This window comes from Mirounga angustirostris, unplaced genomic scaffold (assembly GCF_029215605.1).
Source record: "Mirounga angustirostris isolate CCGP_5_RB_7025 unplaced genomic scaffold, mMirAng1.0.hap1 SCAF_13, whole genome shotgun sequence".
NCBI lineage: Eukaryota > Metazoa > Chordata > Mammalia > Carnivora > Phocidae > Mirounga > Mirounga angustirostris.
The window spans coordinates 20,133,051-20,160,788 of NW_026991721.1; the positions used below are offsets into that span (position 1 = coordinate 20,133,051).

The following is a 27,738-nucleotide window of genomic DNA, read 5'->3' on the forward strand; positions in this document are numbered from 1 at the left end:
TCAGCAGGAGCCTGCTTCTCTCTCTGCCTGCCGCTCCCCCTGCTTGTGCTCTCTCTCTGACAAATAAATAAATAAAATCTAAAAAAAAAAAAAAAAAAATTTTTAAATAGTCATTAAGCTCTCTATTTTATATGCCACCATAATATTTGCAAATTTATTCTGAAAAAGACAGACAGAGAAGAAACCTAAGGTTGGCTTGTCTTATATGGACCAAACTGAATTGATGATTGTTAAGTCCTTTTTAACTTTCTATAGAATAAACATAAACACAAGAGTTTTTCCTAATACTATGCATTTAAATTTTAAAATTTTCTAATTTAATATTTGAATTTTTTATGTGTATGTGTGTATATGCATATATGTTTATATGCATATGTAAAAATATATACACACACATAAACAGATACACATACGTATTTCTTGGTATATCATAATTTAGAAGTCTGGATTCTACTCCTAGTGTTCTTCTGTGTAACACATTGCAATGTAATAGCATTATACTGTCATTAAGATAACAAATAGAATGTGGGAGATAATAGTGTAATGAAGCGTTATTTTATGTTTATACAAGAATGGCATACTTTTCATTATAAAGGGGATCTACTTATGGTGGGAATTAAGTGTAATAGAATTGTTGCTCATTCAATAATTTGTACAAGAAATATTATTTCAAAATAACATTCCTTCAAAATCTAGATACTATTATTTTAACTGTTTCTAGCAAAGATCACAGCCCAACTAAAAAGTTAAAAGGAAAAAAAAAAGTGTTAAAGAAATGTTCACATTGCTTTCCATTTGAGAACTTACTTGCTGCTAAATATTGGCTCCTAAGGTCTTTCTGCAGTTGGCTAGAATAACTGATTAAAGTAAAATAAAGTTTCACAAAGTAGCACTGGGGCTTTGGACAGTTTTGATGCAATTGTATAATTGCGGACTCAAGAGAAATGTGTGCATTCCACAATGTAAGATCAGCGTCTAAGAGTAGGAAAGCTAGTATATACAGATTATCAATTTTTAATCAAGGAACTTGACTTTTCCCATACACAACTCCATTTAAAAGATAAATGATCAGGGGCGCCTGGGTGGCTCAGTTCGTTGGGCGGCTGCCTTCGGCTCAGGTCATGATCCTGGAGTCCCGGGATTGAGTCCCGCATCAGGCTCCCTGCTCGGTGGGGAGTCTGCCTCTCCCTCTGACTCTACCCCCTCTTGTGCTCTCTCTTTCACTCTCTCTCTCTCTCAAATAAAATAAAATTTTAAAAAAAGATAAATGATCATTCAGGAATCTTTTTTTCCCCTTTGAGGCAATAATGCATTTGGTGTCTTTGCAGTGACAGAAAAAGAAAATGAATCATAGGTTTACACTCTGTTCATGGAGTCTGACTAATTTAATTAACGCTTTTATAATAAGACTTGCTTTCCTCCAAGATGATTTTTGTTTGAGACTTTGAAGCAAATGAAGATGTTTCATTGAAATTGTGATTTCTACTAGCAACAGTTTTTTTTTTCTTCCTTCCTTCCTTCTTTTCTTTCTTTCTTTCTTTCTTTTTTTTTTTTTTTTTTGTTTCTTTTCCTTTCCTTTTCTTTTCTTTTCTTTCTTTTTAAAGAGTTAAACAGATCCAGGAGCAATTGTTCTTTCTCTTTGGGTCTTATACACCTTAGAAATGTAATAAAAGCTAAAGGGCTTTTCCCCTCCTCCCTCCATGTACACAATTTTTCAGTTATTTGAGGGAGAATCCCTTCTGTGGATCTTTGCTAAAGGAGAGCTTTTTCTTGAAATGGATTTATCTGCATCATCTGCAAGGCCAGAACCCATAATCATCCTCATATATCTATTACAGGCTTTAATTTTTGAATCAGATATGGATGGATGTATCAAGGAAGGTTTGAGTCTATTATGTTCCCAGATGTTCATCTTCTCTTGTTTCATGACTATACAAGATTGGATTCATAGTATTCTATACTTTGTGGATAAATTTTGTTATTGCTATTTGCTTGTTTTTGCGGTCATTGAGAAAAACGGCTAACTATAAAGTAGCTCTTATGGAAATCTCAAAATATTTTTTCATTCTTGGTTCCATCTTTTCATGTCACTTCTACTTAATGAAAACCTTCAGCTTTCTGGAACTCCTAAGTATATCTGTATTTAGTTTATGTTCAGTTTGGAGGATACTCATTGTAATGTGCAGGAATGGACTGATATATCATGCTAAGGTTTTTAATGATAGTTTTGTAGCACTGAACTACAAGTAGAACCTTTAAGGATAGGACTTCATGCTAGATTGATTGGAATTATATTAATAAGTGAATGAGTTGGGAGAGAAAACAAGTGGCCTGCATACTATGGTTCATTCCTAGTTTGTCACATCATAAGATGTGATAGAATAAAATGCTATCGTGTGATTCCCTGAGCCTATGATGCAGTTTTAAATGAAGCCATTGATCTCCACCATGATGGCCATATGTGTCAGCCATGAAAGAGGTCTTCCGTGTGAGATCTTCATGTGCCCTCACCCATAGTGACAGATGGGAGTCTACTTTCAGGGTTGATGGAAGTGGAGAATGAATGTCACACCCCAGTAAGAGGTTTAGGGTTGAGTAGAAATGTTTTGGTAGCTTGAGGTGGCAGGGCAATCCAGGACCACATTCATCGAGGCAGTTTCAGTCGGAACCAGGATGAGAGAGCATTTGATATAGTTCAGTTCAGAACAAGTTATTAAGTGCCCTCTGTGTAGTATGCTAGCCACTGCCCATATGTGCTGTTTATGAAATCCTCTTCATTACAGGGAGTTTTAAGTGAGTAAGGGAGGAAATTCAACTTTCATTCTCAACCTTTGTGTTCTCTAATTTAGGAAAAGTCCTTTAACCCTTCAGAAGCTCTCTTTCTTCATCTGTTAAACGCAGCTGCTCTGCTCTGTCTCCCACATTCAGTGTTGTTGAAAGGAGGGAAACAGTTGGTAAAGCTACATAATTTTTACTTAGGAGAGCTTAGAGTTTACAGTCTGCTGGAAAGAAAGGGGTCCCTTGGAGACTGGTTTTGGAAGAGCAAGCTAGTTGCTTTTCCTCAGGGAGCATATGTATCTGGGTTGAATTGGGGGTGGGCATGTTGATAAAAATTGTTTTGAGACCTGAAGTACATCCAGTGTGTTAGGGTATGAAAGTCTCTTACGGTTTTTAAAAGGATACTTAAATTGAGGGTTCAGAACTCTGTAGCAACACCTGGCTTACAGTAGGTGCTCCGGTGTCGTGCTTAGCTTTTTTCCCAGTAGCCAACTTACTGAGGGAGAAAAAAATCGGGTAAGTATTAGAGCTGGCTTACCCAGATTGTTTGTATACACTACTGTGATCAAAATCACCTGACACGCATGGTAACTCTCAACTTCGTTCTGCCTGTAAACAGTCAATGATCTTGTCAGTTGCAGCTGTAAGACCCAGTGGTAGCGGAAATCTTTGTTTATTGAATTTCCAGCTTCCAATCAACTGTGCAAAGAGCAACTGTGTAAAAATAAAAATCACTAGTCACCCTCTTCTCTCATCACCTCTGCCTCATTGTAAGAAGGAATGAAGTTCTTAGATTGGTTGAAAAAGTAGATGTTCTATAAATAACAGGAGAAAATCTTTCTCTTTTTTTTTAAAGTTACGGGCTGCACTGTGTCCTCCAAAATTCATATTTGGAGGTCCTAACCTCCAAGGCCTCAGAATGTGACTGAATTTGGAGATACTGTCTCTAAAGAGGTGATTCAGTTAAAATGAAGTCTTCAGGGTGGGTCTTAATGCAAAACAACTGATGACCTTCTGAAAAGAGGAAATTTGGACACAGACCTGCAGGCACACAGAGGAAAGACTGTGACAAAATAGTGAGAAGGTGGCCATCTGCCAGTTAAGGAGAAAGGTCCCAAAGAAGCCAAACCCATAGCCACCTTGATTTTGGACTTCTAGCCCCCAGAACTGTGAGAAAATACATTTCTGTTGTTAAAACTGCCCATTCTGGGGTATTTTGTTATGATGGCCATAGCAAAGTGACACAATGACTGTGCACTGTTTCCTTAACTGCACAGTAGAGCCATGGAGGCCAAAACATAAGGAATGATCTGATCTATGCACACATCTAAAGGAATGCATTCTGTCATCATCACCTCCAGCAAGCCTGAACATCAGCTTGGTTGTCCTCCAGAATGGTAGGTGGAGGGCACAAGAATTGCTCTTTCAGGAGAATCATTGGATGAGCCCTAGTTGCCCCACATGTGGGTTAGTTTCATGTCTTGGGTCCTACAACCTCCTTCCATTCTGCACTTCTTTCAGGAGATATAGATTCTGAGAGGGAATTCTAAGTTCTAAAAGGAAATTTATTAGCCAGATGTTTCAGGATCTGCCTCGAGTATAAGGACTACCTCAGACTCCCATTTGGGTTTCTAAAACTTGCTATGCAAGGATCTTTTACTCCTGGAGGGGGGCAGGGCTGAGACATCGCGCTCCCTTGGAGTACACAAACCCCCGGCTATTTAGCAATAGCCTATTCAATATATGTACAACTTTGCTATTTATAAGCATACCTCATTTTCTGGCACTTCACTTCATTGTGCTTCACAGATACTCAGTTTTTTACGAATTGAAGGTTCAAGATTTCAGTGGAGGAAGTCGCGGCAGATGTGTTGCAAATAGCAAAGGAACTAGAATTAGAAGTGGAGCCTGAAGATGTGACAGGATTGCTGCAATCTCATGATAAAACTTGAATGGATGAGGAGTTGCTTCTTACGGGGGGGAGCAGAGAAAGTGGTTTCTTGAGATGGAATTTACTCCTGGTAAAGATGCTGTGAAGATTGTCGAAAGGACAACAAAGGACTTAGTGTATTTCATAAACTTAGCTGATAAGGCAACAGCAGGGTATGAGAGGATTCACTCCAATTTCGTAAAGGTTCTACTGTGGGTAAAATGCTATCAAACAGTATCACATGGTACAGAGAAAACAGTTGTGAAAGGAAGTATCTGTCGATGCAGCAAATTCCACTGTTATGTTAAGAAATTGCCACAGCCACCCCAAGCTTCAGCACCCACCACACTGATCAGCCGGCAGCCATCGACATCAGGCAAGACCCTCATCGGCAAAAAGATTATGACTTTCTGAGAGCTCAGGTGATGGGTAGCATTTTTGGCGATCAAGTATTTTTTAATGAAGGTATGAACATTGCTTTGTAGACATAATACTAGTGCACACCGAATAGAGTACAGTATATTATACTGTATTATATTTATATTTAAATATAATTTTTGTAGGTACTAGGAAACCAAAAAATTCATTTGACTTGCTTTATTGTGATATTTGCCTTATTGCCATGGTCTTGAATTGAACCTGTAGGTAGTACCTGAGGTTTGCCCATGTTGTGTAGCATTTAGTGAAACAGATCTCAGATTAAATAAAGGAGAAATGGTGGGATTTTGCTAGTCTGATTTTGCCAGTGTTGTAGAGTAGTGGCGATAATCCATTTAGAGTGGTACGATGGGATATTGAAGAGCAAGTTTGAAGCAAGATAGCCTTCAGATTTAGTCATCATCACATGTTATCACTTCAAGCTCCTTTAGAACTAGATTTCCTAAATATTGCTTTCCTCACCATAAATAGAGATAATAGCAAATAAGCGTAATAACAGTCACTGTAAATAGGGATAAGAATAATATCCATTCTGTTATCATTAAATTAAAAAGAGCATGCACCTAGCAGACTATTTGGCACATAGTAAGGATTCAATAAATGTTAACTACTATTATTCTTTATGGTATTTATTTTCAACACCTTTTTTTAAAAAGTTTTTTTTAATTTATTTGTCAGAGAGAGTAAGCGAGCACAAGCAGGGGGAGGGGCAGGCAGATGGAGAAGCAGGCTCCCCGCTGAGCAAGGAGCCCCATGTGGGACTCAATCCCAGGATGCAGGGATCATGACCTGAGCTGAAGGCAGATGCTTTAGGACTGAGCCACACAGGCGCCCCCCAACACATTCTTTTTAGTGGAAGACTTTTTAGGCTAAAGAGACATTTTATACTGACTTCACTGCTGGGCATCACTGCTGTTACTTCTCATTATGAGAAATAGCACGTTTCTAGCATGGAGGGGGACAGCTGGGATGAGACTGAAAACTCTCTAAGATAACAACATCAGCTGTAGATTTTAAATAAATTCACAATAATCCTATTTGAGACCTGTAAGCTAAGGGTCTATCTAAAACACAGAGCCTTTAAGTACCAATATTAGCTTCATCCTTCAGAACGTGAAAGCTGAAAGGTATAGAATTCAAAACAACTTTAAAAAGGGTTGAAAACAACAGGGCTTGGTAAAGGAAGATACTTAAGTGATTCTGCCTAGAGTCTCTAGACCCATAGTTCTCAATCCCTCCTGTGCATCAGGATCTCCTGAGGAAATGTCAGGTGGTTCCTACCAGAGCTTTACCTGCTGATTCAGACTCTCTGGGGATGGGTCCTGTGTATGAGCATGTTTCCTTTTGGATCATTCCATGAGTGATCCTGAAGCACGTATCGCCTCTGTTGATGATCATGGTTCTAAATAGATTCTCCATATGGGTCCCAAAATGTCATGTGTTAAAAGCCGTATTTTTAAACCCATTTTATTTTCTTACTGATCTCCTTGCCAATGCCACAGTTTGATGTTATATAAATACTAATCCAGTCTCTGAAAATGATGGGGTTTTCCTAAAGAATGCTTATTTATGTTTTCAATGTTTCCCCATCTTTTCTTCTTTTAAATATATAATGCTGTTCAGAATGATACAATTTCATGATGAATTTTAGAGCTCTACATAAAATCATAAAAAATATAAAACCGTATATGGCATTTCCCTAATATAAACTCAGAATCACAAAGCAGTTTGCTTTGTGCTCAATTTGGGAAGCATCATGATTTTTTCCAAGTTTTCTTAAAGAGAAAGTCTGTGAGACAACATGAACCATGACCCTCTTGGATCTCACTCTGAAGTATCTTTAGCTGTAATAGATAATGATATTAGTTTCCCCTTATAAAAAGGCAGGTACTAGGTGCTTTGGTAAGTCACCAACCAAGTAGAAAGCACTGTTTGTGTTTAAAGGACCCAGCATTTAGTAGGATACGGTTTAGGATAAAATATTCCATTCTCTCCCACGAAGGTATCCTTGCTCTTTCCTATACTGTATGGAAATTTGGTGATACAATGGTTCAATATCCTTTGCTTACTAGGAAGCTCCATGCCATTCTTTTAAAAGATTGAATTCCTCTTTCTTTTATTGACTTGCTGTCCCTATACAATTTCATCTCCAGATGGAATAGGAGCAGGGAAAGCAATGAAGGTTTGAAGTAAGGAGTTTATGAAACAGAAAGCCAATGATTATAGAAATTAAATATGTTCCTAGAGATGGCAGGGAGTCTATCACACTTCCCAGTATTCAAACCTAACATTAGTTTCATTGAACTTCATTTTATATTTCCCTACTTTCTTTTCAGTGTATAGTTCTACTCCCATTTGAAACAAACTTAACACTTGAACATATTATACCTTAAGGTATGATGATTAGTTTTATACAAAAGAGCCCCCACAAGGTCCCGTTAAGCACCTCATTTAAACACAATAACTTCATATAAAACATATTTGTACTCAACTACATTGAAAGCTCTAATGTGTGGAATAAAGTGCCGCTCATTAATATTATCTAATTCAGTTATAATAACTCAGTAAATTATTAACCTTTGATTAAACACTGATTGGGAGCCAAGATTATGATGCATGCCATTGAGCACGCAAGTGAAGCTTGACATATTCCTTAGGTTGACAATTATTATATCCTATCTAAGGACACAAAACTAGTTCTAAGAACTAGTTACCTAATCCCTCAATGATGGTATGTTCCCAACAACAGACTTGTGTAATAAAAGCAGTATATGCCATTGACAGTCAAAAAAGGGAAGGTTTTAGGATGAAAGTAAAACTTCATCTGTCCCTTGACAGGGAGAAGAGTAAGAGTGATGTGTGCGTGCGTGCGTGCGTGCGTGTGTCGGACAGAAAGGAAGTGGTTCATGCTCTGAAATAACATTTTGAAATGAATTTTATGTCAACTAGTCTAAGACGATGGAAAGAACATGGATATTAAAGCCAAAGCAATCTTGGGCTGAATCCTGTCTCCTTTCTTATTTACCAATTATATTCTGTTGGGAAAGATATGAATCCTTTCTTAGTTTTTTTCATCTTTAAATGGGGTTAATAAACCTGCCTTAGAGAGTCATTGTAAAGATTTCATAAGATACCTATGCCCAGGATCCAATAAATGTTAGGTTCCTTCCTTTCCCATTCATTGTACTTTTAGCAATACTAAAATACTATAAATACTATACTATAAATACCATAAATATTCAGTATAATACATGATAAACTTGCCAAAGGATTTATTTAGATGGTGCCGTGGACTAGGACCTGACTGAAGCAGTTTAATTTTTTCTTTTTTTTTTTTTACAAAGTTAGGAAATATGCTCCACATTTTTACTGAAATTTCCTATTAACCATTCTAAAAATGTAGAAATGGACTATCTGTATATATTTAAAATCTGTCAAATTCTTCCTTCTCATCCTGCAAACAAACAAATTATGTTTAGATTTGCCATTGCCCCCGCAGCAACTCAAATCACCATGAATTAAGCAGACGCCTAGCAGGAGGATTTTAATGGTTTATTTATGTATGCATATAATCCCTCCATTGAATGCCGACCACATACTTGTCTGCCTGAGCTGAATTTTATTGATATGTTGTTGTTTTTTTTTTTTTTTCCTTGCTCCTAACTCTACTGTTCAGATTTAATTCCTGACAATGCATTAGTGCTGTTAGGAGTTGAGTTTTGCTGAATTATTTGAAACCTGCTGCATCTGTCCTCCAGAAAAGAGAACGATTTAATCTTCTTCATTGGTCGTGACTTCAGTTGAAGTGTGGTTTTTAATTTGAGACACTTTGGGCTTGCAAAAGGAGATAACGGAAAATTTAGACTATGGCGGATTCAGGAAGCAGGGCAAAATTGAAGCCCTTTTTAAGTGTCTAAATCTGTGTTGTTCACTTTGAAAAATAAGTTTCCTGACATTATGTATATTTTCAAAGCACATTTAAATTACTTCAACAGCTGCAATAATAAAATGACACTGGAAAGCATGAACAGGAAATGCATGAGGCAAAGTAAAAGGGCAAAGTAATGAGATCAATCATGCCAAGAGGATAATGAAAGACAGACCTACAGAGCCTTCTCAGGGAAAAAGACATGGGAGTGGATATTTATAGCACTATGGAAGAGATGTCAATGGAATGTTGCACAAAGTGCTATGGGAAGATGGAAGGAGGAAGCATTAATTGTGCTGGAGATGGGAGGGGGAGTGAGCAGAAGAATAGAGGGCTTTATTTTAAATCTATGTTGCCTTCAAAACAACAGATTTCCCAGTTGCTCCCAGAACAAAAACCACTTGGACTGCCCTTAAATGTGTGGCATGAGACCCTGACCTTCAGCTATTTAATTCAGTATTGTAAAGCAATCTGGGACAATGTGTTTCTCTGTTTCCCTGAAGTAGTCTATTAGTCACACCATATATGTAGAAATGGATGGTCTGTGTATGTTTCGAATCTGTGGATTTCCAGAGGTGGGCAGACAGAGACGGCTGGTTATCTGGAAGATGATGTGGGAAGTACCCCCCACTCTTTCCCTGGACTGGATGGGAAATGAGAACAGGCTCTCAAACAGCAAGCACGATTTATCCTGAAGCCAAAATTCCTCTTCTTGGCAGTTTTGCCCAAGGTAAGAGCTGAAAGGAGAGAAAGAATGATGGCATAGGAATTCCCATCCAAATCCGGTTGCAGACTTGACTCTTCAAGGAGAGCCTACATATATTCATCAGTGAAGAAAACAAAACAAACAAACAACAACAAAAACAAAACACCTTTTATGGTCCAAAGGATGCAGTCCTTTGTATCTAACAGAGAATTCAGTCTGAAGAATATGTGTGTAGTTCTTTTTTTACCCTTATTTTTCTCCCTGCATATGTTTTATGGGGTGACTAAGGTGAAAGAGGGAGAAATACAAGTGTTAAAGAATTTAAAGTTATTCTCCAAGTTAAATTCAATATCATTTTTTTACCATTTTTTAAAATCATGATTTTAAATTGAGAATAGCATTAAAAATTGGGGAATGTGGGGCACCTGGGTGGCTCAGTCGTTAAGCGTCTGCCTTCGGCTCAGGTCATGATCCCAGGGTCCTGGGATCGAGCCCCGCATCGGGCTCCCTGCTCTGCGGGAAGCCTGCTTCTCCCTCTCCCACTCCCCCGCTTGTGTTCCCTCTCTCACTGTGTCTCTCTCTGTCAAATAAATAAAATCTTAAAAAATAAAAAAAAAAAAGTTGGGGAATGTGGAGGGAAAAAAATGCTTCAACTATAAGGGATTTTAAAGTGTTGGCAACTGACATGCTTCTAGCAAATAACTCTGCCTTTTCAGCCTCTGTGCACTGGAGGCAGGTTCTCTCCCAGAAAGGAAAGAACATGGGCTTTGGAGGCACACAATGCTCTCTGTTTTCAAATACTGGCTCTTTTACTTCCTGAGTTGGAAACTAACATTTAATGAGAGCTTACTATGGGCCAAGCATAGTTCTAAGTTCTTTACACATAAGTATTAAATATGAACCAGCCGCAGCTGTTACTATACAGAGACCTAAAGGACGAGGAATCAAGCAAGATCTAGATTTCATTTTTCTCTCACGTTGATAAAACAGAGGTGGGTGGATTAGGCAGTGGTGGTGAGCTTCTACACAGCATCCTCTTGCGACCCGGGTTCCCTCTTTGTGGTTGTTCCCAGTCCTGTCTGGTTTGGTGTTCTTCCACATGGTGTTGGCTCTCCAAAACCACACCCACCTACCAGACTTGAGGACGCAGTTTCATTTACAAATGTGACCCTGAAGCAGTATACATCATTTAGACTCACATTCTGTCATTCAGAACGCAGCTACACGAGCAGACTTTCCTGCCATGGAGGAAAGAGAAGCTAGACTCCTGCTGGGTAGCTGTGTGCTCTGCTAAAAGTAGGAAACATTCCTGCAGGTGAATGTTTATGTGAATGGTGGCCCTTGAAGTTGGGCAACAGAGCATCCCTGCTCCAGGGGTACCAAAAGGAAGAGGAAGAAAATGCATAGGAGGAAACAATGAGCAGTTTCTACTGTGATGTATTAGCTTCTTTATCCCTCAACATAACCTGCCAGTTTTATCTTCATTTTTATAGGCAACTTTTACGAAATCTGTTTAAAATCACTGATCCCAGGGCGCCTGGGTGGCTCAGTCGGTTAAGCGTCTGCCTTCGGCTCAGGTCATGATCCCAGGGTCCTGGGATCGAGTCCCACATCGGGCTCCCTGCTCCACGGGAAGCCTGCTTCTCCCTCTCCCACTCCCCCTGCTTGTGTTCCCTCTCTTGCTGTATCTCTCTCTGTTAAATAAATAAATAAAATCTTTAAAAAAATAAAATAAAATCACTGATCCCATGTTCACAGCAGTGTGAAATTCAGATAGGCACAGAACTTGTGCTTTTCTTAATTACTGTATTTCCTCTCTGCCTCAGAAACTAATATTGTAGTGACTAGTAATTAGGTGCAGTCAATACATCAATATTATTAAGATTCTACCTTATTCAGAGAGCTATAGAGTATCTGGGTTTTGTTTTGCTTTGTTTTTCCAGGGCGGGGGTGTTGAGTGGCTGGATCCATTGAGCATATGTTGGAGATTTCAATGCCTGACCAAAAAAGCCCTTTACTTTAGCTTCATCACTGCATGAAATTTTTGTTTCTAGTACTATGTAGTGATGGTCTCTGTGTTGCAGATATATTTCCCATAGTTGAACCTGACTATTAGTATCATGCCCTTTCCATATCTCATAACTTTTGAAACTTATTTCTATCCTCCAGATTTATAACTTTGCTAAATGTTGGGTTGGCAAGATGAAAGTGGTTTCTATGGTCTTTCAATAAAGGCACGCATCTTTGCTACCTCACTGAAGAATGCCTTATGCTGCCTTTTCCTGAACACTGGAAAACATATCAACCACAACAAATGGCCTTTTCTTCTGATGAAACCTAACCCTAACCTACCTATTTTGGAGGCACTGTATTATGAGAGCGAGAAAAGTCCTGGTGAACTTTAACTTGTTGGTCTCTTTTACCAATAACCTTCAGTGTCTCTCTCTCTCTTTTTTTTTTAAGATTTTATTTATTTATTTGACACACAGAGAGAGACAGCTAGAGAGGGAACACAAACAGGGGGAGCGGGAGAGGGAGAAGCAGGCTCCTGGTAGAGCAGGAAGCCCAATGTGGGGCTCGATCCCAGGACCCTGAGATCATAACCTGAGCCAAAGGCAGACGCTTAATGACTGAGCCACCCAGGCACCCCTCTTTTTCTTTCTTTTTAAATTGACTATTATTTTTAAAGAATTTCTTCCTCTATGTATTTTGTTAGTCATTTTATGTATGCATGCATTTTGCATTTTTTCTGGTTATCTTCTAGAAAGAGGCAAAATTAATTTTAAAAATAATGATGTAGAGAGAAGAAAGGTGATGAATGTCAATGGTTGCGTATTAGTGGGCTGTTCTATTCCTATATGTTATTTTCAATGATAATTTGGTTATATGAATGGTAGTGCTTGATACTCATCCCTGTCATCTCTCAGGAAAGCTCTTTGCACAAGTATTCCTTTTATTTCTGTAGTTCTGTTACCTATGGAGAACAGGACATCTTTGTGTGATGGGTATATGTTTAGAGTGAAGACTGCGATGCAACCTGCTTCCCTAAATTCTGGCTCTGTCACTGAACTGGTAAGCTGTGAGACCTTGGGCGAGTCACTGTACTTTCTGTATTTTGGGTACCTCATTTGCAAAATCAGGGCAACAATAGGTTGAAATAGAGTCATTACAATGATTAAAGAAGTTCGTGGATATAACAGTGACTGGCACATGGTAAGCAACTTAGAAGAATGCAGAATTTTTCTGTCTTTCTACTCAGACCAGATTTAGGTTAGAGTCAAATGTACTTGGAAGCGTAATAAAGGCTAAGTTTAAACATACATGGTAGAAGGGAAAAGGTGCTAAGGTTTTTGTTGTTTCCCCTATGTGGTAACTTGACTGGTCATGAAATATGCTTGCTCATTTTTTCTATAAGTAGCTTTGTTCTAGAGCCTGCAAGTGATATAATGAAAATATAGGAATTGCTTCTAGGGATCTTAAATTCTAGTTGGTGAAAAAAGGCTACACACATGAAATTAATTAGATACATTAGTGCCATGTACATATACACATTGTTGCAACTGGCTAGTTCAAATCATTGTCACTCCCCAAATGCCTATGAGAAAATTGAGAAACCAACATTAGTTGGAAGAATTGGGGAGTTTAGACAGAAATTGTTTTTGAGGTGGATTTTTATTTTCAAAACTCCCAGCTATGGGTGAAGCAAGTTCATACACATATTTGAGCATTTAGATTGGGTCCACATCCAAGCTTGAGGACCAGACAGTGAGGTGCATCACTATAAAAGACCCCCCTCACTATAATTGCAGGTGGAGATGAAAGATTCACGTAGGAACTATGAAGCATGAGACAAATGAATCACAATGCTCAATTTTGCTATTTTTAGGAGACAGGCATATTACTGTAATATTTAATGATACAGAGCAACTCACTTGGTAATTCCAGAATTCTTGAAGGGCTAAGGGTATTACAGAATCATATCCTCTGTTGATGTTCTACCATGACCTGGTGTAGGCTTTAATAATAGTTGTCTCTACCGGCTTTTAAAGTAAGAAAATTTATTTTCACATAGCACAGGACATACAGAGGAAGACAGCTTCTGGTTTATCTCAGCAGTTCACTAGCAGCATCAAGGACAAACATCTTTCCATCATTTTGCTCTGCTTTTGTCTGCTTGTCACCTTTGTCTTCAGTCACACAAGCCCCCCCCCCCCCACCCCCCATGGTCACAAGAGATTACAGCAGTCATCGGCATCATATCCAAACAGGATATCCAGGACAGAAGAGTTTATGTCTTTCTTGAGTCTTTTAAGAGTAAGGAAAACTGTCCCCAAAATCTCCACTAAGCCTACATTTCTTTATTGTATGCACAAACCAGTTGCTAGCACAGGAAATAAAACAACCATGATTGTTTCAGATGAGTCAAGACCCACTCTTTGAGGTTGCCTAGAGAGCTGCATGGAGGAGAGTTTACTTAGGAAACTAGAAAGAATGGGGATATGAATACACGTGTTTTGGCATCAACAGTATCTATTACATTTGGCATATAGTAGAATACTCTTACGTTCTTATTTTTATGAAAGAAATAAAGGAGGAAAGGAAGGAGGGAAGAAAGGAAGGAGAACACTGCGAGATGTGTTTTGTTTAGTCTTTATTATGCGGCCAATAGCATTCTTCTGATTTGTTTCTGTCAATTCCAGGTAGAGCACAATAAACGTATCATTGAGCCAAACATTAGGATCATATTGTCAGAAACTGATTAGAACTGGGCGGCCACTGGTTTTTTCTTGGCAAGGGGTCAATTCATTGCAGTAATGTATTAAATAGTCCTTCAAAAAAGAAAAGCCAAAAAACAATGTCCTTTGGAACTTACACTCTTAAACAGTATCCAAATTAATGGAAAGTGCCTGCACTAATGAAATAAAACATCAGGGCTTTGGCAGGAGGTGATTGGCAGAAACACCCAATGGCTTGATACATCTGTCTCCCGAAGACATAAATGAATTCCTCCTTGTAAAAGAGAATGAATAACTGTGGCTGAGGCAAAAACACTGGTCTAAAGAAAATGACTTCCTGCTTTCTGCCCGAGTACCTAGGAGCACATTTCTCAGCCTGATATCTTTGTGCCTACTAAATTAAGATGCTGGCTGTAAAGATAAGAAAGATTCTCCATCTGCAGTCATGACTACTTCACCATTTTGTGTTTAGTAAGAGAAGATATGATGAAGGGCTATCGTACCTTCCTGTGGTTGTGTAATTGATGGGTTGATTTATACATTTCTTTATTTGCTTCTTCATTCACTGATTCATTCATGCATACATTCACGTAATTAAGAGTGTCTGCTCTTTTCCAGGCACAGCTTTGTGCTGAGCACGTCAAGGTTTGCAGAAGCCAGGGTCCTATATTTGGATCATGTGTAGGACAGTGAAGGAAGTAAAGGGAACTACGCCATGCACTCTACCATGATGTTCTCTACGTAATTCCTTCCAAACACTCTTCACAACCCTGTAGGACTTTTATCATTACCTCCAGTTCCAGGAATAGAAAATGGAGGCTTAGACATTAAGTAATTTGTTCAGTGTGACTCTAATTATTGGTGATCTTAGCTTTGAAATCACAATTATATTATTCGAGAGCTGGGATCATTTGCCTTCCTCCCACCTCCATGAATCAGATTGTTTTCTGCCCTAATTACAAATTCACGCTGCTCTCTAGATACCCAGCTAGCTTTCCTAACAATTCTCTATTATTAGTTCTCAGATTTAGCTCTCCAGAATGTGTGAGTGAATCCACACCAATCCAACATAACTAAAACAATCATATATCTCAGAGCTGAAGTCAACCGGTGGTAGTACTTGAAACTTAGGTATTCAAGAATATTAGAATTATGTCTAAGGAATGAATAAATGGACTCTGAGTGAGAGCTTTTGAGCTTTTCTAGAAGTAAAATAGATGAGAGTCTCCCTGAGATTCTCTGATTCTCTTCCTCTGCCCCTCCCTGCTGTGTGCGCGTTCTCTCTCAAATAAGTAAATCTTAAAAAAAAAATGGGGTGCTTGGGTGGCTCAGTCAGTTAAGCATTTGCCTTCAGCTCAGGTCATGATCTCAGGGTCCTGGGATCGAGCCCCACATCCGGCTCCTGCTCAGCCAGGAGCCTACTTCTCCCTCTCCTATTCCCCCACTTGTGTGCACTCTCTCTCTCTGTGTCAAATAAATAAAATCTTAGAAAGAGAGAAAGAGAGAGAGAAGAAAGAAAGAAAGAAAGGAAAGAAAGAAAGAAAGAAAGAAAGAAAGAAAGAAAGAAAGAAAGAAAGAAAGAAAGAAAGAAAAGAGTGGCAGATTGCTCAAGCCTTCCTGTCCAAACCTTTCCATTCTGATTATTCCCAATTCATGGCATTACTCTGCTTCATTCAGACCTTCAGTGCCCTTGTGCCCTTCTCTAACATCTGTCAAAGTCAGGTTTCAAATCCTCATTTTAACTAAAGTGTAAACAACTAACATCATTGTACAGGTCTGATAAGACTGATCCTATTGTCCTTTCAGTAAGAGTTAGGATAACTTTTTATCTTTATGAAGATTTGTTCTTGGCAATTTGGGGCTTTGTTTTGGGGCTTTGTTTGGCAGTATGGGGCTTTGCCAGTTTGGGGACTGGAAGCACTGGCACTCATATTGGAAACACAACCATGACCCAGCTGTCACCTGTAAAAAGACAGGGAAGATCAGAAAAGATTTGCCCCTGGAATTAAGCTTGCTCACTAGATAGCTGTTTTCTCTATCTACCTTAGAGATTAGATAAAGAGAGATTGAATTCATTTCACAGTGTGATATTCTGCTTTCAAGATTAACACCAGGGAGAAAGGGCATGATTTATTACTATAACAAATTATATAGTGGGAGTAACATCATTTTAATGGAAAAAGTACCTCAAAATAATCCTGTAATGTGTTAAGCATTTTATAGGTTTTAACTCACTTCATTCTAAAAACAACACAATAAAATATCTCAATGTTTTCCCATTTTGAAATGGAGAAATCTGAGGCCGAGAACAGTTAAATGACTCACACAAGGTCCCTCAGCTGAATTTGAACCCAAGGCAATGGGTAGCTACTGGACTATAGTGTATCTTCAGGGATAGGTTTTAAGAATCCATAAATCAGTTTATTTTCATCACCTCCCTTACCAAGAACAAACCATGTTCACCCTAATACTTTGAAGAGAAGTAAGAACAGGGCAACGAAGGAAGTCATTTACTTTGGTAATTTGATTTGATCATCATGAGTATTTTGGGGATAGTTAACTGTTATTCTCATTTTATAGATAACTGAGACAGAGATTAAGTAACATGTCTTAGGTCCCTCAGCTAGAGATACCGAGGAAGCAAAACAAGATTTACCTGATTCTACACCAGCTTTGCATACCAACCTGCCCTTTTGGTTGATATTTAGTCAAAAACACCAAGTACACAAGCAAACAAACAATAGGAGATTGTTTTTGGTAGTGTTCCGGAATACCTCTGGTTTCCAATAATACCATTATAAAGTCAAACATATTCCAGACAATAAAATCTTTTACAACTCCTGTTGAATTTCCTGGTCCAGAAGTGACCTTAGATATTTGAACATAAAAGTATAGATTGAGAATCTAGGTGAATGATAACTTTGGAGTTAAGTACAAATACGTTTGCAACCACAATAAAAATATTTAGGCATTGCGGGGCGCCTGGGTGGCTCAGTTGGTTAAGGGACTGCCTTCGGCTCAGGTCATGATCCTGGAGTCCCGGGATGAGTCCCGCATGGGGCTCCCTGCTCGGCAGGGAGCCTGCTTCTCCCTCTGACCCTCCCCCCTCTCACGTGCTCTCTGTCTCTCTCATTCTCTCTGTCTCAAATAAATAAATAAAATCTTTAAAAAAAAAAAAATTTAGGCATTGCAACTGTCTGCATAAATGCCAAATAACATTTTATTCATATGAGGATTAGGTGAAATTTCTTCTGATACAAAATTCTTTTCTCTCCCGTCACAGACATTACTAAAATTTCACCAGATATCATTAAAGTGTTTGTGCAAACACTTCATTTAGTAGCAAAGAGGCAGTTAAAGTCTGGGAAGATGAGTCTACAGTCTTCTATTTGTCAAAAAGAAAGTATTGATGTTTTTTGCAGTGATATGTCTATATGAAAATGCTTTGACAAAACATTATTTATGAGTAAACATAAAACATGCCATATATTTTAATATATGAATTACATAAAGCTTTTGATTGCGTTACTTTCATTCCTCATATGTTCTCTACTGCAACAATATAGGAGTTTTCCATTTTGTGTATTAAAGGTCATAGGGACAAGTAAAATTGATCCTAAGCCCACATTTATAAGCTGGGCCATTTTATCTTTGCCATCCTGTGGGTTTCAAACCATCTCTGCTCTGCACAGAAACCCTGAATGAAAGCAAAATGTAGTAAATATATTCAGAAAGGGCTTTTTATTTTTTGTCTCCTCTTGGAAAGCTAAATCAATACTTGACCTTTTCACACCCCTATCAGAATAAAATGGGGCTCTTTTCTGCACTGACTTGGAATTCTAAAGTGTGTGGTAAGATCCATTTGTCTTGAAAGCCATCTGTCCCCTGGGGTACTCTGTGAGTGTGTGTGTGTGTGTGTGTGTGTTGTACAAAATTGCTTGGTCGCTAGATGTGAATACTATTTTGTGGGTTACATGATGCTTACACCTGTAACATTTCATATTTGAGTCTTCTGATTCTGTAAAATAGACAAGATGGATGGATGGATGGATGAATGGATGGATGGGTGGATAAATAGATGATAGATACATAATAGATGATAGATAGATAGATAGATATAGACAGATAGAGATATAGAAAATAGTAGGTTGACTATAAGTACCAATGATTCACTAAAGCTCAGTGAAGCTACTAAGTTCATGTCTAGTTAAAAGACTGAACCATGGGGTGCCTGGGTGGCTTAGTCGGTTAAGTGTCTGCCTTCGGCTCAGGTCGTGATCTCCAGGTCCTGGGATGGAACCCCACGTTGGGCTCCCAGCTCAGAGGGGAGTCTGCTTCTCCCTCTCCTTCTCTCTCTCCCTGCTTGTGCTCTCTGTGTCTGTCTCATAAATAAAATCTTAAAAAAAAAAAAAAAAAAAAAGGTGGGACCAAATGCCAAACAAACCTTCTAACACTAAACTTGAAAGGGGGCCCTCCAAGATGCATCCAGAAAATAGAGGCCCAGGTGAGCATGTGGCCTCTGGTGTATCACAGCACAAAAATGCTGCAGCAGGAAGAGCAGAAAATGACATTTGTCAAAGCATTCTAAAGAGCAAAGTCTGTGTAACACAAGATGTAAGCTCTTTTAAATTAAAGCAACTTGTTGGTGTCCTGGTTCTTTAAACTGAAACCAGAGAAAAGGAGACCCATTGGTGTAAAATGAGGAGGTGAACATGCTCTTTCTTCGTTTGTTTCTTATCTCAGGTATATAAGCCCTTCCGCCTCAGAATCAAATTCTTCTACCAGTGGCATAATCTTTTGCATTTCAATAAGTTTTACTTTTCTTTCTGCATGCCTTTGGGGCTTGGGGCTGAGGGCAGTCCAGGGGGTAAGGAAGTGAGGACTTCAGAGATGGATGGTAAGTTTGCATATGAATGTGGCTGCTATTTGGGGGAGGTGCAGAAGGAACTGTTGTGTGCTGTGTGAGGCTTGCTGTTTGTACCTGAGAGCAATCATGGGGTGAATTTTGTTCCACTTACTGAGCAGTTAAATGACATCACACAATTTTCAATTGTCTTGGTATTGAATCACTTCCCCTTAATAGGAGCAAGAATAATCACTATCTCACAGTACGGTAATGAAAAGTAGAATCAACGTATCTACAACCAAAGAGAGGCAACCAATAAAACGAAGCTCCTGAAATTACGGTCTTGTACAATTTCTAGGAGATCATGCATATTGGTGCCCAGTGACCTCCTTTCTGACGGCCGCGGGGGGGGGGGGGGGGCGGTGCTGGTCTTGTTTTTGCATTTCTTTCTTGCAAAAACCACCAACTTGCCAGACACACTACTGTTCCTTACAGTATACCAGCGAGAGTAACATATTCTCATCGATTTGATACTACGAGAAAAGACAAATCTGTCTCATTTTGGAACTTTAATTAAAACACAGCTCAGGAAATAAAGGAAGATGTGCAGGGCCGGTTCACTTCTGAGGTGAGAAAAAGTCTTCCGTCACAAACTGATATTAAGATCACAGTGGTTCTGCTTTACAGGCCAAATAAATGGTAAACTAGTCTACAGAAATAAGCAAAGTCAGATGACTTTAAATTGTTCTACACTAAATTGGGAAGGGATGAACATCTTATCAGGAAGAAAGGCAGTATCACACTGTCTGTGCTTCTTTATTTAATCAAGTCCCTCCAATTTTGAAATTTCAAAATAAGCATCACTTTTTTTTTTTAAGATTTTATTTATTTATTTGAGACAGAGAGAATGAGAAAGACAGAGAGCGCATGAGAGGGGGGAGGGTCAGAGGGAGAAGCAGGCTCCCTGCCGAGCAGGGAGCCCGATGCGGGACTCGATCCCGGGACTCCAGGATCATGACCTGAGCTGAAGGCAGTTGCTTAACCAACTGAGCCACCCAGGCGCCCAAAATAAGCATCACTTTTTCATGAATGGGTCTTTGAGGTGCGGGGGGGAGGGGAACCATAGAAATTCACTGCATATTTTAGTGAACAAAGCATGTTATGGATGATGTATTTAGAGGTATCAGATTACTTTTATCTGGTTTTCTGAATGTGGTTTTCCAGGAAAGGTTATGATGTTTATGGGTGTATACACACACATCTACACAATGTATTTCACGTAACTATATGTAATACATATATGCTTTTTTGGATTTCTTACATAGAGCCAGAAAAGTATTTTTTCTACTCTGACATCCAGTGGCTTTTGATCTCACTTTCCTTGAATGCAGAGTTTAATTTAGCAGTCATGTTTGTTTCACTTTTGAACAAAGTGTGAATTTAGTGCATTTTATAATGCAGTATGTAGTTATTGGGAAATGAGAGTCATTTAATTCCAGCCAACAGATTTTAATTAACCATTTGTTATGGGCCTGATACTCGTGGGTGCAGAGGATGAAAGAAAGTACAGTCACTGCTCATGTGGTCCCCATGATCTAAAGCAGGGTTGTTAACTGGGGGCAATACTGCCCTCCCTTCAGGAGAAACTTGACAATATCTACATACATACTTGGTTGTCACAACTGAAGGGGAGAGGCTACAGGCCTCTAGTGGGTAGAGACCTGGAATCCTGCTAACCTGCCTGCAATTCACAGGACAACACAATTAAAAAAATAATTATATGGCCCCCAAAATCAGTAGTGCTGAGGTTGAAAAACCTGGTCAATAGAGTGAGAAGTATGTAATGCACTGTGATAAGCACTATTTTAAGGACATGAATAAAGTGTTGGGGAAAACCCAAAGAAAGAGAACTGGGGGTGAGGAGGTGTTAAAAAAAAGCTTTGTGGATGAGGTGACATAGGGGCTTGGCCCAGAAGAAGGAAGAATGGTTTGTTTAGCTAAGGAAGGATGGGAAAGCAGAGAGCATTCTATGAAGGGGTACAAAGAGGACAAAGCATGGGAAACTAATCTTCCCACAGAACTTTTACGGTACACAGTTACCACTGAGGTAGACTTCGATTCATGGTTTTATACACGTCAGGTTACTAACAGAACTCTGTGTGAGAGAGTATTTGTTGTTGTTATTTTGGGGTGTGTGTGTGTTTGTGTGTGTGTGTGTGTGTGTGTGTATTTAAACCGTATGTAAAGGGGTATCTTCCTAAGAGAAGAAACCTAAAATCATTTTCCGCTAGTGGGAGGAAGATTTCCAGACCCCCAGTTGTATGTCTACAAACTGACTGCTAGTTCTTGCTGTCTTCCAAACCTTTCTAGAACTGGAGCTCAGGGAAAGGGCTTTCAACAGCTTAGAACTGTTTCAGATTTAACATGGCCTCCATGTCTGGACAACCCAGAATATTAAGGCCTGCAAAGAGCTCTCTGACAGGAAAAAAAAAAAAAAAAAGGACCAGATTGTTTCCTTGGTAGCAATGATACTGTGCAGGATCCGAGTGTGGACTCTGGAGTCCCACCTCAACAACTGACCCATCACGTGACTTTTGATAAGTGGTAATTTTTTTTTTTTTTTTGGCTTCCATCATCTTTTGTAAATGAGTATAATGTTTTCTATATCATAGGACTGTTTTGAAGACTTAATATCTTGCATGTGTAGCCTGATACGTAGTAGGCACTCAATATTAGTTCTTTTCAATTCCCCCATCGTGGTCTGAAAACGTGGGGATTTGGCTGAAGACCAGTCCTGGGTTTTGAGAGATACTAGAAGCAAGATTCTCACCCTTCTGGTTCGCAGAGAAGACTTTGCAAAGGGTAGCTTTATAATAGGAAAATGTTAAGGGCTGTGGGCAGATAATGAAGTTGTTTGAGAGTCATTCTATTAACAAGATGGAACGAGTGTGGTGCACTCAGTGGCTGCACTGAAGATGTCTTCTGAAATGTTGATGCCGATGGCGTGGAAGTGATTTTAAAAAGGTCCATATTTAAGTTAGTAAAAAAAGAGAGAGAGAGAGAGAAGAGGAAGGAGTTATAGGATCAGTGGAGTAAGGTTGAAAGCAAGCAAGATTAGTTTAAGTAAAAGAAAAATTTTCAGTCTCTTGAGTGATTAAAAGACAACCATAAACTCCACCTGGGGAAATCATGCCACTTTATCTCCTGCTGAGCAGTTGGTATTATTCTTTGCTTTTGTGTGTGAACGTGCTCAGTTTCCTATTAAGTCATGACAGGAATAGTAAACAAATTATTTTCTGCTTCCTTTGAGTATAAATACTAGAAGAAATGCTATATCACATATATACCTTTTATTTCTAATGTTTATATTTTAGTTTGAAATTTCATTGAATCATGAATTTTGTCATTAAAGAATTATCTCCTTCAATAATCTAAAAAAGATGGAAATAAAAATATAAGGCTTGTGCTTATAGCCTCTTATGTAAGCAGTGATTTGATGTTCAAACTAGAATTGTTAAAAAATCAGAAGATATGTTGGTTTCTTTTAGTTAATATCTTTCCTCTGGTACAAATATTAGGGGTGAGGAAAACCACATGCTTCTGTTCATATTTCTCCCACTAATAGGAGATGAGATGACTTTCATCACAGTTAAGTTAGAAGAATGAATCTGTCATATATGTCACCTCATGGAAACATCTAAATGAAATGCCAGTATTATCATTTTCCACATCCCTTAATCACCACGGAGATTAAATAGTAAATCAAAAGTCCCCAGAGTTAACCAAAAACAAAGCAATATTGAGTATTTGATGTCTGGAAAGGTATGGACCAATTCTATTCATTTCTTTTTCTTTTCCCCCTAGCAATTGATTAAAAAGTGAAGAATTTCCTAATTTAACAATCCATGTCATGGATATGAGAATCTAACATAACTCAAAAAACCCTTAAGTAGAATTAATGATAATAATATGATAATCAAAATAGGTAAAATAATAACATCTATAAAAATAATATTTCTATATTGAACACTAACCCCAAGCACAGTGCTAGTGGTAGTATTTTGTTTAATACCAAAACAACCCTCTGAAGATAGAGCATTCTTACCATATTCTACAAATGAGGAAAATAATCCTTTAAATAAATTAACAGTGTGACTGAACTCATGCAGCCAGAGAAGGTGACAAGACAAAATCAATATGATTGTTCAACAAATCTGCAGTTTTTTTTTTTTTTCAAATCTGCAGTTTTAAGTAATGAAATAGATTGAAATGAGATGTAATAGAATAAAGTCAGATAGGATGGGATGGGGTAGGATAGGATAGAATAGAAAAGTTAGAGTGTTCCACATGTTGCAAGGTTTGATTGGTGAAACTCTGTTTTCAGTTTTGAAAGTGGGGGAGAAAAAGAGAGAGAAAGAGAGCGAGATGTTCCACTGTATAGTGGATTTCTTACCAGGAGATATAATACCAAAACTGGACATTTTGGAGCAATAATGCTCAGGAATGCTTGGCTTCCCTCCAACCCCCATATTGCCATTACACAATCCAAACAAAATAATTTTCTTATTTTGTTCCTGGCTGACTCTTGTAATATTTAGAGATCTGAAAGAATGAATCTTTTGCAGCATTTCAGCCAATTCCATTGGATTATGGAGACATAGACTGAATAATAGATTGACACCCTAATCCAAAATGGCACAGCTATTTTTTTTTTTTTAAGATTTTATTTATTTATTTGAGAGAGAGCGAGACAGCGAGAAAGGGAACACAAGCAGGGGGAGGGGGAGAGGGAGAAGCAGGCTTCCCATGGAGCAGGGAGCCTGATGCGGGGCTCGATTCCAGGACCCTGGTATCAAAACCTGAGCCGAAGACAGGCGCTTGACGATTGAGCCACCCAGATGCCCCATGGTACAGCTAATTAGTGGCATATTTGGTAGTAGAATATGAGTATCGTATTACTGTTAGATGTTGTGCTTTGCATCCTTTTTTTTTCTTTCTTTCTTTCTTCTCCTAGGAGTTGAGGATTAAATGAATAAAGCATCAGAAATAACAAGTTGTAGGCTGTCAACTCCTACTCATTGACTAGTATATCTGTAACACATGGGGGCCTCTCTTTGCAATGAAGCTTTGCACAGTGACAGTATCGTAGCCAATGAGGTTTATCCGAGGCGCGATTATTGCTAATTGAAAACTCTCTTTGCAATGAAATTACAACAGTGACTATTTATTAACTGCCTCTTTAGCAGAACATTGTATTTAGGTATAAGCTATGCCTTTTATTGTCTTGAGCTTCTAGTATAGATGAGAAAAAAAAACGTATTAATTTGTAAATAATGTAGTGACATATGTAACAATAGGTTAAGAAAATTAAAAGATTTTTCAAGTTAAATGAACAGACCATTACATTGTTCAGAGGCGGGAGAGGACGCTTTGACTTGGGTGAGAATTAAGTCAAGGAATTGTGGAAAAGGCAGAATTGAGTCTTCTTAGAGACTTAGGTGGTGTCAGGATATGCCAAGATTGATGAAGATCTGGTCACTTCTGAAACTCCTGAGTTAATAGGTGAGAAATCAGGATTGTCACAAACAAAGCAACTGAAGAATGAACTGCTCAACTGCTAAATGACTCTTTAGGGGACTATTGATATTATAATGTAATTTTGTGCTAGTTGTTCATGAGCTATTAATTGAAAAAAAGTCTATGTAGTTATCCCAATGAACGCCTATCAAGAAATCCAGGTGCAATGGAATATTCCAATGTTTCTAGTATAATATACATAGTAATAAATGCTTCAAGGTCAAATTCTACCTCTTCTATGAAGCCCACTCAGATTCTTTTTTTTTTTTTTTTTTAAGATTTTATTTATTTATTTGACAGAGAGAGACACAGTGAGAGAGGGAACATAAGCAGGGGGAGTGGGAGAGGGAGAAGCAGGCTCCCCACTGAGCAGGGAGCCTGATGCAGGGCTGGATCCCAGGACCCTGGGATCATGATCTGAGCTGAAGGCAGATGCTTAACAACTGAGCCACCCAGGTTCCCCTCCCACTCAGATTTTTAAAGTCAGTTCACACTGAGCTTTTTCTCTCTAACATACAAATTGCTACATTACACTCAGTACGTAAATATTGTCCTGATGTTGTAAAACAAATGTCTTGTTTGTACATCTCAGCTTCTTAGATTATAAACTTTTAGCTGTTGTTGAATTTTTCTAATCACATTCCTAGTTCCTTGTACACACTACATGATGAAAACAGATTTGATGATTGGTTAATAGAGGTTTTTTTTTGTTTGTTTTTTATAGATAGTTTGGGAAATTATCAAATTAACTCCTCAAATTCTCTTGCTTTTTTATGGTGTTAACTACATGCTACCAATTATTATAACTCTGTACTTGTTACATCCCCAGCTATCCTTTAAATGTTTCTGACAGGTAACAACTCTTATACTTACCTCAGCACACTATACCAAATGAAGTGCCTGCACATTGTAGATATTAAGTGAATAATCGCCAAATGGAAGTTGAATGAATTTCAGAAATAATAAGCATGATAAATATAGGAAGGCTACCACAGAATGGACACAAGGAAAGCTCTCAATAAACATGAAAGGAATGAGTGAACGAGTCACGGATTCTAAGTTTTGCCACTAAGCGCCCGGCTAGCTCAGTCGGTAGAGCATGAGACTCTTAAGTTTTGCCACTAGCTAGTTGTGAAACAGGATCAAATCAGTTTCCCTTTTGGGGGACTCAGTTTTTTCATCAATAATATAAGGTGTTTAGATATAAAGGCTGGTTTTCTAACTACTTTTTAGACTGTAGGAAGGTACTTTAGGACTTCCATGAAAAATGAAGTATTTTCTTAGCCAATGATACGCATTTAAAGGGCCTTAGTGTATGGTGGGCCTAAAATACTCTTTAACTCACTGCTAAAATTGCTTGAACAATATTGGTGTAAATTACAGTGTGGAAATTTGCCTTTTTAAAACCACTTTGAACACATGCGACTTAAAAGCCCATCTTGCTGCCTATCCCAGAAGCCACATTCAGATGACTTGGACATTAATTTCGTAGGAACACTGGAGACAACATTAATAAATTCTAAATGCATATAGCAGTTCTTTCACTACACAAAGAAAGAAATGTATGTTCATTTGTCATCCATACAACATTCATCAAAGAATAATAATTTTTAACAGATTGAAATAAAATATTTCACTTTTTTTGTCTTTTCCTCACCCCATATTCTCTTTTTATTGAAGAGAGAAATATGCTGAAAACATTTTTCCTGAGTTGCTTCTTTGATGAACTCACGGGTGGTTTGGGTTTGTTTCCTTCTCCCTGGATAATTTAGATTGGCGGGTTGGCAGGTAAAATCTTGTTGCTTTAATTGATCTATTGGAATGTAAGAATGACTATTGATTGGTACTTATTGGACTATAAAATCAAGATTCTGAGAATAAAATCTTAAAATCTTAAAAAAAAAAAAAATGCAGTAAATGTAAAGGTTTCACTACAGACCAAAGCCAGACAGCTGATTAAAAAATGCCAAAATGTGCAGCTCCCTGGAGCCTGGAGTCCCTTTTAAGGTTGATTTTGAATGACTTGTCCAGGCAGGGTGTCTTCCAAGAGGAAATGCATCTTGGTCTAGGGTTAGGTCAAGGGCTAGACTCGCAGTACTCCAGTGAACCTTGAGAAATCTCTAAGGGAGAGCCCAGACAGAGGAAGTCACTAGATCCTCTGAAGGGGAGGAAAAGATACCCAGTTTCAGCACTTCTCTGGTAAAGGATATGCCCAAAGCTGTTCTCTTCTGGATTGCCTGTTGGTGGTAGGCACCAGCAACCCATGGGGTTTTGAAGTCCCAAGTTGAGATATGATATCAACAAACTGGAACACCAGGAGCTCCCAGGGCCATTTAAATATCTTTTCATCTTCTAGTATGCTGCTTTTGGAGGGGGGCTATTCTAGGATATGGCTCTAAGTCTTGTAGAATAATGGCATTTTCAGGCTATCTGGAATCTTACATGATCTAGTCCAATCACTTCATTTTGCAGATCAGGAAACTGAAACGGAGAGAGAGGGGAGTTGCCCAGAGTTACTCAGTTAGTCAGTGACAGACAACAGTGGAATTTGTGGTAAGTTGTGTGGCCTATTTGGGCTTCTCTTTGTGAATCTATACATTGGAAGTGAAGGCTAGGTCTGCATGATCTCTCTAAAATTCCTTCGTATTTTAACATTCTACTTACGTGATGTTTAATTTTAGACTTCTGACTTCCAGTGTGATTTCTATTTTGTAATAATCAAGAGGCTTTTATAAAAAGGATGATAAATACATGCCTAAATGACAGTGTTCAAGCATTTTGATGAAGGCTAACATCTAG

The 27,738-nt window shown here is 38.5% G+C and overlaps 1 protein-coding gene and 1 pseudogene across 2 annotated transcripts in view; both read left to right on the forward strand.

The window, feature by feature from the left end:
* The window catches only part of LRRC4C (leucine rich repeat containing 4C), a 156,273-nt gene that overhangs the window by 18,946 nt on the left and 109,589 nt on the right, over positions 1-27,738 (forward strand). The window contains exon 1 of one of the 2 annotated variants that reach the window (XM_054511979.2): positions 27,413-27,492. The exons of the other annotated variant lie outside the window; for it this stretch is intronic. The gene's annotated coding sequence lies outside the window, so the exon portion shown is untranslated. Of the gene's footprint in view, positions 1-27,412; positions 27,493-27,738 lie in introns of those variants that run through there. 2 annotated transcript variants of the gene reach the window in all.
* LOC123858165 (U4 spliceosomal RNA) lies at positions 24,486-24,608 on the forward strand (annotated as a pseudogene).